Source organism: Malania oleifera, chromosome 1 (genome assembly GCF_029873635.1).
Source record: "Malania oleifera isolate guangnan ecotype guangnan chromosome 1, ASM2987363v1, whole genome shotgun sequence".
Taxonomy (NCBI): Eukaryota; Viridiplantae; Streptophyta; class Magnoliopsida; order Santalales; family Ximeniaceae; genus Malania; species Malania oleifera.
This window is the reverse complement of record NC_080417.1, coordinates 129,334,910-129,344,988: the sequence shown is the minus strand read 5'-3', so window position 1 is coordinate 129,344,988 and position 10,079 is coordinate 129,334,910. Positions and strand designations below refer to the sequence as shown.

Below are 10,079 nucleotides of genomic sequence, written 5' to 3'. Positions count from 1 at the left end.
CAGCATTCATTTGCAATGTTGGGTCCCCCACTTGGATCTACTAATGAAACTAAGACTAACCACCATAATATCACACATTTTATTTATTCCAACCATACCACTGGAAGCAAAGAAGTGGTTCTTAGTTCTCACAGATATTAGCAGGATTCATAGGAGTTCCATATATTTGGTCCCTGAATCTACCGTCGCTAAATTAAACATGAAACCTGAGCCACATCCCTTTCCCTCCCGGTTTCCTTTGGTGAACACTACTCTTAAGAAAAACAGCAATGTGTTGTCCCAATGAAGATGGGCAGTTATTTGGGACATATTTGGTGAAACAACCTTCCCATGAAAGCTATGTGTTGCTAGATCATCCATGAATCAACCATATGCACGTTCAATATTCTGGCAAGGAAAATCATCATGTTATTTGACATAATGGTTAGAACATTAAACTAACAGCAGCACCCAAACAGAGATGTTTTTTGGCACTACCAGAGCAACTCAAGGATAATGTTGCAAAGAAGGTCATGGAAGCATCATCATTGCCGAGTAATGAAAATAATAATAAATTGTTGAGGAGGAAAACACCAAGGTCCAACAACTGGTATCTCATACCAATTCACAAAACTTGTGTAAAAGTCTCAAATTATATCCTTATACCACCAAAATTAAGTGCAAAGGAAAGGCAAATTATAATGTAACATAAGTGAATTTATTAACTCATCAGAGTATCAACAGTTACTGATAAAAATATAACAGAATGAGTCAGCTCACTGACAAGAATGTAGGAAACTTCAAGAGACAATAAACACTAAACACATCCAGGCCACTGACGGATCAAGCAATCATGGCACAGGATTAAGGTGCAAACTCAAAGCTAACAACCAATTTATTAAAGGTGATCAGTGACACAAGCTTAACTAATATCCTGTCCTCAAACCACTGATTGAGGTTCCTCCGCAATATGATCATCAAAAAGCATATTTAATTTCAATCTTCTAGCAACTTCAAAGAAATAGGCAACAGCTTCTTCAGGTGTCCCAACAGGAATGCCTTGTCCAAGACTAAGAATGTGTCCTCTTGGCCCGGCACACTTCACAATCCTGCCAAAAGGATTGTATCAGCATAAGCAGTTGGAATCAAACTCAGATTTTAAGCTTGCATTAAATAAAACTGTAACAGAAACAGTTGTCCCACAACAGTTATTTATGGTACAGGGAAGACACCAAAGTCCGACAATTGGTATCTGTGTTGTGGACTAACAACCACTTGGCCTCAGCTCTATGGATGTAGTGAACTTTGTAATGCCAGCATCATGCACCCACTATAACGTTGGTATAAAATATTTTTCATTAGAATTCATAGAGAGAGAGTAAAGCTTAGTTTTGTTTTGTTGAAAATTATTGAACAACCAACAACATTGCCTACCCAGCCATGACAGGGTAGTTGAACAAGTCCAATTAATATTAGTTTGTGCACTATAACCTACCAACGACATTATCTAGTCAACCAATCAACAACGATACCAAATGGTTTGCAAGAGAAGGAAGTTCATTCCCGAACGTTAGTTCACAAGATGAACCTATGAATTTCATCAGTCAGGGCAGGAAGGGGAGAAAATAAATAAGAAGGGTCCACATTTCCTTGTATGCTGATTCCACTGCCCAACTGCTTTCTGATGGATTCATACCCAGTCAAGAGCAGCTGGCTGCTGCTCCTTCAACTTTTTTTTTTTTCGGCGCTGGCTGCTCCTCCGTCAATATGTGCTGCTGCTCCATTTCAGCCTTGTCGGCACCGACTGCCCAGAATGTCAAATCTTGGCAGCCTATCAACATTGATCTTTTGATCCTTCCCTTTCTATATATATATATATATATATATCAGTGTGCATGAGAGGGGTGTTTGTGTAGTGAGAGTGTGTAGAGATTGTGTAGAGTGAGAGCTGTAAGAGTTGAGTGAGAGTTGAGTGATTGTATCCTCCTCCTCCTCTGTATTTTTTCCAAGTACATAGTAATCTCTCGCTCCCGTGGACGTAGGCCGGAATTTGGCCTAACCACGTAACTCTGGTGTCAATATTGGTGTGTGTGCGTGCTTTGTTTATTTTTCCCATTAATTACTCGATCAGTAAAACCCAACAAAGTGGTATCAGAGCGTATTGTTGGAGTAGAATTTCTAGATCGGAGAAAATTCCCAGATTTTGAGCCTCTGTCCAGTAGCTCAAAATTTACTTTTGAGGCCACCATCATACTCCACTCGTCAAGACGAAGAAAACGGTGTCAACTGAAGCTCCAAACGACTTCATAAGAAGCCGCACGCGCCTACACGCTCCACCAACGTCCAGGCGACGTTTGCACGCTCAGCCACGCTCCTTCACGCACCGGCGAAGGGTCGGCCATCCAATCCACGCGCGATCATCAGGAGGTTGAAGACGCTGACGTCAGCGGCTACGTAAGCGCGGAGTCAGCGCTGCGTCACCAAGCGTTAGGCCACGTCAGCGCCATGTCAGCCGCACAGTCAGCAGCCACGTCAGTCGGGACCCTAGCACGTCAGCATAGTTGACCAGTTTGACCGGGCTTTTCAAAGCCATTTCAGGTCCGTTTTTTGAACGACTTAAGCCATTTATAGGGTTTTCGACTGTTCCAAACACAACCGTACATTCGGTTTCTCGAGATTCTGCCCCAATTTTTTTGTACGAGCAAGTTAGTGCTTAAAATCAATGGAGGAGTCAGACTCGGGTACTATGATCAAGCTCACGGCCTCTAATTACACTCTGTGGAGATCTCAGATGGAGGATCTCCTTAATTGTAAGGATCTAGCAGATCCTTTGGATTATAAAAGGTATGAAACCAAATTCCATCAAAGACGATGATTGGAGAAGAATGAATAGGAAGACCATTGGTCAAATCAGACAATAGATTGATTATAAGGTATATCATCACGTCGCACAAGAGACTGATGCTTATAATCTTTGGGAGAAGTTGGAAAACATGTATCAGGCCAAGACAGCTCGCAACAAAGCCATGTTAATGAGACGGCTTGTTAATCTAAAGTTAAAGAGCAGGACCTCTATAGCTGAACATACTAGTGAGTTCCAAAACCTAGTAAATCAGCTTTCATCTGTGAAGATGGATCTTGGCGATGAAGCAGAAGCATTACTGCTCCTTAGCTCCTTACCGGACAGCTGGGAAACATTGGTTATTACTCTCAGCAATTCAGCTCCTGACAGCAAACTTACCATGGCGATGGTAAAAGATGCCTTCTTCAACGAGGAGGCCAGGAGAAAAAAAAAAAGGAGCAGATCAATCACAAGCCTTTGTTGCTGAAACCAGAGGCCGACCTCAAGGAAGTACCAGTACCAGAAGTCGAGGCAGAGGCAGAGGTAGAAGCAAATCTAGAGGAAGGTCCCAGGATCGCGGAAGATCCAGTGATGGTAGAAATTGGCAGAGAGGAAAAATCTCTTGTTACTATTGTGGCATTGAAGGCCACATGAAGAAAGATTGTCAAAAATTTCGGCTGGATCATGTTCAAAGTAGCCAGCAACAAAAGAAGGAGAAAGGTGAGAACTCGGTCACCTTAACCCAAGATATATCAGTATTTTCAATTGATGAAGATGCATGTTGTCATATTGGGAACCATGACACTGAATGGGTGGTAGACACAGCAGCCTCCTACCATGCCACTCCCCACAAAAAGTTCTTCACGATGTATAAATCTAGAGACTTTGGTACAGTAAAGATGGGGAACACCAGTTCTTCTTAGATCGTGGGAATTGGAGATGTGCAGATTGTGACCAATATTAGTTGCACCATAACACTAAAGGACGTTCGACATGTCCCAGACCTTCGGCTCAATCTTATTTCTAGGGCAGCTCTTGATAAACAAGGCCATGAAAGCTACTTTGGGAAAGGCACTTGGAAATTGTCAAAAGGTACCTTGACAATAGCACGAGGACGTATTTGCTGCACATTGTACAAGACGCAAGTGAAGATTTGTACTGATGCCATCAATGCAGTGGAAGATGAAGCATCACCAAACTTAAGGCACAAGAGACTCGGACACGTGGGTGAAAAAGGGCTTCTTACACTGGCAAAGAAGGCATTTATCAAAATCGCAAAAGGTATTGCCTTGAACCCATGTGATCATTGCTTATTTGGGAAACAACATAGAGTTTCATTTAGTTCCTCTATGAAGAGAAGGTCAAAGCCATTGAGTTTGGTACACTCTAACGTACGCGGATCCATTGAAGTAGAATCAATTGGCGGCAACAGGTATTTTGTTACCTTTATTGACAACGCTTCAAGGAAGGTGTGGGTATACTTTCTGAAAACAAAGGACCAGGTATTTAAATATTTCAAAGAATTTCATGCTATGGTGGAGAGGCAAATAGGGTAGAAATTGAAGTGCCTCCGGACAGACAATGGAGGCGAGTATACTTCCAACGAGTTCAGAGTATACTGTACTGAACATGGTATTAGGCATGAAAAGACGGTCCCACGTACCCCACAACATAACGGTGTAGCTGAAAGAATGAATCGGACCATTATGGAGAGAGTTAGAAGTATGCTCACTATGGCTAAATTACCTAAGCCATTATGGGGGGAAGCTATTCGTGCCGCATGTTACCTTATCAACAGATCACCGTCAGCACCACTTAATTTCGAAATTCTAGAGAAAGAATGGACCAGAAGAAAAGTTTCTTACACTCATCTAAGAGTGTTTGGGTGCAAAGCTTTTGCATATATATCTAATAAGCAGAGACAAAAGCTCGACGTGAAGTCCATTCCATGTATCTTTATTGGTTATGGAGATGATGAATTCGGCTACAGATTGTGGGATCTAGAGAGGAAGAAGGTCATCAGATCGAGAGATGTGGTTTTCCATGAAAACCAGGTGTTTGAGGACTTTGAACTACAAACAAAGTCTAACCAGCCTAGTTCCAGTGCTCCAGTTATTGTAATGGATCCTACACCATCATATTCTCCCACAAACCATGGAGAAGTGCAGGATGATCCATTGGAAACAAATGTAGACGGTGTTGAGCAGGGGGAGCAACAACCCCCTTCACCAGAAATTGCAGAATCATCACATCAGTCAGATGATGAAGTATCTCCTCCTCCAGAAGAAGTTAAGCCCAAAAGATCTGAAAGAGGTCGTGTCCTGATTCCATCGAGAAGATATTCAGAATCAGAATATCTTTTACTCACTGATGAGGGGGGAGCCAGAAAGTTTCCAAAAGGTCCAGTCTCATACTGACAAAACCAAATGGATGGAAGTTATGAAAGCAGAGGTGAATTCTTTACATAAGAATCAAACGTATGAGCCGGTAAGACTTCCCAAAGGGAAGAGAGCACTAAGGAACAAATGGGTGTTCAAGCTTAAGAAAGATGGTAGTGGGCAAATAGTGACGCATAAAGTCAGATTGGTCGTCAAAGGTTTTGAACAAAAGAAAGGCGTTGACTTTGACGAGATATTTTTTCCAATAGTGAAAATGACAACAATTCGAGTCATACTCGGATTAGTAGCCAAGTTAAATCTAGAGCTTGAACAAATAGATGTGAAGACAGCCTTCCTACATGAAGACTTGGAAGAAGACATCTACATGGAGCAACCAAAAGGAATTGAAGTTCCAGGGAAGGAACACCTAGTCTGCAGGTTGAAGAAAAGTCTCTACGGCCTTAAGCAAGCACCGAGACAATGGTATAGAAAATTTGACTCTTTCATGGTGAGTCATAGATACAAGAGGACTGCAGCAAATTAGTGTGCATATGTTCAGATATTTCTTGATGGTAGTCCTGTCATACTACTACTCTATGTTGATGACATGTTGATCATTGGTCAGGATGCAAGCAAGTTCAACAAGTTAAAGATGGAGTTATCTAAGTCATTTGAAATGAAGGACTTAAGCCCAGCTCAGCAAATCTTAGGCATCAGGATCAGTCGCGATAGGAAAGCCAGAAAATTATGGTTATCACAAGAGAAGTATACTGATGGGTAATCAAAAAGTTCAACATGGAAAGTGCTAAGCCAGTAAGTACTCCACTGGCTAATCATTTCAAGCTAAGCAAGAAGTTGTCTCACTCATCAAGGGAAGAAATGTCAATAGTCCTATACTCATCAGCAATTGGAAGCTTGATGTACGCAATGGTGTGTACGAGACCAAACATTGCCCACGTTGTAGGCGTTGTGAGCAAGTTTCTTTCAAATCTAGGAAAAGACCACTGGAAAGCTGTGAAATGGATTCTCAAGTACTTGAAAGGTACATCAGGATTATGCTTATGTTTTGGGGAAGCTGAACCAATCTTAAAGGGTTACACTGATACAGACATGGCTAGTGATCTTGATGGAAGAAAGTCCACATCAGGTTTTTTGTTCACCTTTGCAGGGGGAGCTGTATCATGGCAATCAAAATTGCAAAAGTGTGTTGCCCTATCCACAACAGAAGCAGAATATATTGCCGCAGCGGAAACTGGAAAGAGATGTTATGGTTAGAGCGGTTTCTTCAAGAGTTAGGAGTCAAACAGGAAGAATACAAGGTACATTGTGATAGTCAAAGTGCTATGGACTTGAGCGAAAGTTCAATGTACCGTTCCCGAACAAAACATATTGACATTCGCTATCATTGGATACGCGAAGTGATGAAACAACAACTGTTGAAGCTAGTCAAAATTCATACTAAAGAGAATCCGGCAAACATGTTAACAAAGGGGGTGACTTATGAGAAGCTCCAGCTATATAGGGATATAGCTGGGATGGACGTCAAATGAAGATTAACATATTATTCTCCTCATATGGGTATAGAGGGGGAGAATTGATGGATCCATACCCAGTCAAGAGCAGCTGGCTGTTGCTCCTTCAACTTTTTTTTTTTTGGCGCCGGCTGCTCCTTTGTCAATATGTGCTGCTACTCCATTTCAACCTTGTCGGCACCGACTGCCCAGAATGTCAAATCTTGGCAGCCTACCAACGTTGATCTTTTGATCCTCCCCTTTCTATATATATATATATATATATATATCAGTGTGCATGAGAGAGGGGTGATTGTGTAGTGAGAGTGTGTAGAGATTGTGTAGAGTGAGAGCTGTAAGAGTTGAGTGAGAGTTGAGTGATTGTATTTTCCTCCTCCTCTGTATTTTTTCCCAGTACATAGTAATCTCTCGCTCCCGTGGACGTAGGCCGGAATTTGGCCTAACCACGTAACTCTGGTGTCAATATTGGTGTGTGTGCATGCTTTGTTTATTTTTCCCATTAATTACTCGACCAGTAAAACCCAACACTTTCTTCCATCTGCCATATCCACTCTCCAGTCAATCCCAATCACATCTACTCCAGTTCCTTTCATCCGTTCAAGAAGGCCACCAGTTCCATTAATGTAAAGAACAAGTGGTATTCCAGGGCACTTCTTCCTCACAACATTCACAATCTGCATTATTAAGAATCTCACTCAGATCATCAAAATGGACAAGGAAGAAAACAGTAATGGCAGAGCCAAATACCTAAATATCCTAAGGAGATACTGCAAACTTCATTTTTCCAAAGCAAAAATTAAAGGGAGATGATCATGTTTTCTACTTCATGGATTATTATCCTAGCAGAAAGTTACATTCAATATTCAGCTTCAACTCAGTCTGTGTATATGTATGTTTGTGCATATTCCATCCTTAGTTTTTGAAAGCTCGGGAATCAAGAATTTCTAATTCTCAATAAACCTAAAGCAAAAACCAGAAACTATATAGAAATCAGCTGGAACAATCCAAAAAAAAAGGAGAAAATTCCAGAAAATAGCTGAACTGTAAGCGGAAAAAGAGCTCAGCAAGTCGGGAAATAATGAAGCAGAAAATTTTGAAAAAGAAAGTACAAAAAAGATATGAAAACAAAGCATGTTTTCACAAATTAACTGAAAGGGATCCTTGTTACCTTTTCAATAGAAGGCTTTGACCAGCGCTCCCACATATCCGGCGGCAGTTGTCCTCCCCAAGAATCAAATATTCGTACGCATTGAGCCCCAGACTCCATTTGATAAACAATATAATCAGATATTGCCTCCTCCAAGTGAGAGAGAATAGCCATCAACACATGAGGTGCTGAATGACACATGCTCTTTACGGTGGTGTATGTGTTAGATTTACCCCCTTCCACAATGTAAGTAGCAATTGTCCAAGGTGCGCCCACAAAACCCACAACTGCAGCTTGCTCCCCAACCTACATTAAATGAATAACTTGGAGAAGTGGGTTAATCTGAAATGGCACGTATCCAAGCAATCCTCCTCATGAAAAACTAAACTTACCTCATGACGCAAAATCCCAAGGGATTCTCCCATAAAATGAAGTTTCTCCAAGTCAATGGGATGCAGTGCTTTCAAATCATCCTCAGAACGAATCGGAGAGTGAATAATAGGGCCACGAGCTTCTTCCACGTCAAATGGGATACCCAATGCCGGCAGTGGGGTAAGTATGTCAGAGAAAACAGTGACCCCATCAGGATGGAAAGCTTCCTAAAGTTGCAGAGAAATCTTCACAATGAGATCAGTTGTCTCTGACCTCTCTCTGAAGGATGGATACTTCTCGGCAAGCTTTCTGTAAGCAGCCATATACCCTCCTGACTGTCGGATCATCCATGCTGGAGGGCGGGGAACAGGATCTCCCCTTGCAGCCTTAACCAAAATCGGGTCTTTTGGATCTGAACCTCATATAAAATGTGAATTAACAGAAATGTAAAACCAGGCTTTATCTATCTCCAGAACATGGGGAAGATTTTACACCAAATTAAAGAGCAACACCTAGGAGTTGCTACGTAGTGGCCTCGCTTACGATGATACTATTAAGCTATTACGCGTTGACAGAGGGAAGTGGTGCATTCAAACTTCTCAGAATAAGGGGAGGTGAAATTGGTAGCTTAATATCAAGTTAAAGTGCATTGAATTGGAGGGTTGGGCAATTTATGTAGAGGAAAATAAGCATATAAACAGAAACCCCTTTAGAAGATTTTTTATAAGGGAATTATGGGGGGAGCTGTTTCGTTGCTCTTTTCATTTTTCTTCCTGCGCCCTATGGAAAACTTGCGTTCTTCAGAAACGTCTGAAAGGTGTTCGACGAAATTCCTGTTAGAAGAGTGAAAACTAATAGGTAGCAAATTGATCGCAACAAACGATTTCGTACCATAGAGGTTTCGGATCTTTTCTCGGGGTTCCAAAAAGGTGAAAACAACTCCGGAGTAAAACTAAACTAGAAAGCATTCGTTGGTGCCCTGAGCACTCACCTCTCCAAACGACGTCGCCGGAATTCCCGCCGGAGAGAAAGAGGGAGAGAATCCCGAATTGGTGCTCAGCTTCGTTTGAGAAAGGGGAGAGGAGGGTGGGAACTAATTGGCGCCAATGAAACGGATTTCGTCTTTATTTCGATCTTATAATTTATTTTATTTTATTAGCGTATATTAAATTTGTGAAAGAAGCTTTCTGTGTGAAATGAATATATATCATAGTGAGAGCTAATATAATTTGATAATATAAAAAATTTATCGAATGTAGTTTTGATTTTTCACAATTCGATTGTAGTCTACAGATTATGTATAGAAATTGCCTTTAAATTTTATAAACACGCTAAAGAAATAAGTACAACTCAATGCATATTCATTCAACAATTCATTCCATACTTTTTTGGTAATCACGCAATCATGATTTTTAAAATACAATTTAAAACAAGTCAAGGCACGATCATATCTATAACACAATATACTCAACAATATATCTATGATTTTCCAACAAAATCAGAGATACAACCCGATGCCCCATTTTTCCCAAAATTATAACGTGAAAACCTCGTAATTTTTACTCGCTAGATTTCCTCAAATAAGTAGTCAAAACATACACAGGATTGTGAACCACAGTTCAACCGAATATGATTTCAAAAATAACCGATATAAACAGAATCTCCTTACCTTTTTCCAAAAATCCAAACCTGAACTCTACGACTCCTAAACAACGAATCAAGTTCCCAAAACCTATAAATCATAGTACGATAATTATTTACAATCTTACTCTCTACAGATCTACCAAAACAGAGATGAAAATCGAGTCTTACCTCGATTTTTGGGTCAA

At 40.9% G+C, this 10,079-nt stretch overlaps 1 pseudogene; it reads right to left on the bottom strand.

Moving 5' to 3' along the window:
• Positions 1–675: 675 nt before the first annotated feature.
• Positions 676–9,343, bottom strand: LOC131146454 (uroporphyrinogen decarboxylase 1, chloroplastic-like; annotated as a pseudogene).
• Between the last annotated feature and the right edge of the window lie 736 nt (positions 9,344–10,079).